Consider the following 502-nt stretch of genomic DNA (forward strand, 5'->3'; position numbering starts at 1 on the left):
GATTATCAGATGTGAGGATTGTGACTGTTCTCTAGCGTCATTAACATGGACCTTTACCCTTTATCAGTGGTTGTTCCATAATTTTCGTTCTCCCCTCTGCTCTTGTTACACAATCGGAACTTAAATTTTTTACATTTTTTTATTTTTTTATTGTAAAATAGAGTCTTTTAGGACACAGCCTCATACCTCTGGCTTACTCACCTAGGTGAGAAATACATCCCTCCTACCCAAAGCCTCCTGGGATACAAACGGCACATATCTCAGGAGGCTTTGGGGCTATCCCCCCCCATACTGCCCATATTGTGTTTGTCAATCTCCACAACACTGCGCATGTGGCGTGATGTGCCATCAGTGGGCTGGTTGCAAAAAAAACAAAACAGGAAAAGTCAGAGAGGACCCCCTGATGTCATAAGAAGACAAGGTGATGGCACATGACCAAGCATTCAAAGCCCCTGTACACACACGGTCGGAGATTCTGCCAACCAAATCCGTCGGATTTTGT

This window comes from Lithobates pipiens, unplaced genomic scaffold (assembly GCF_037356315.1).
Source record: "Lithobates pipiens isolate NorthernLeopardFrog02 unplaced genomic scaffold, aLitPip1_a1.2 Scaffold_23, whole genome shotgun sequence".
Classification (NCBI taxonomy): domain Eukaryota; kingdom Metazoa; phylum Chordata; class Amphibia; order Anura; family Ranidae; genus Lithobates; species Lithobates pipiens.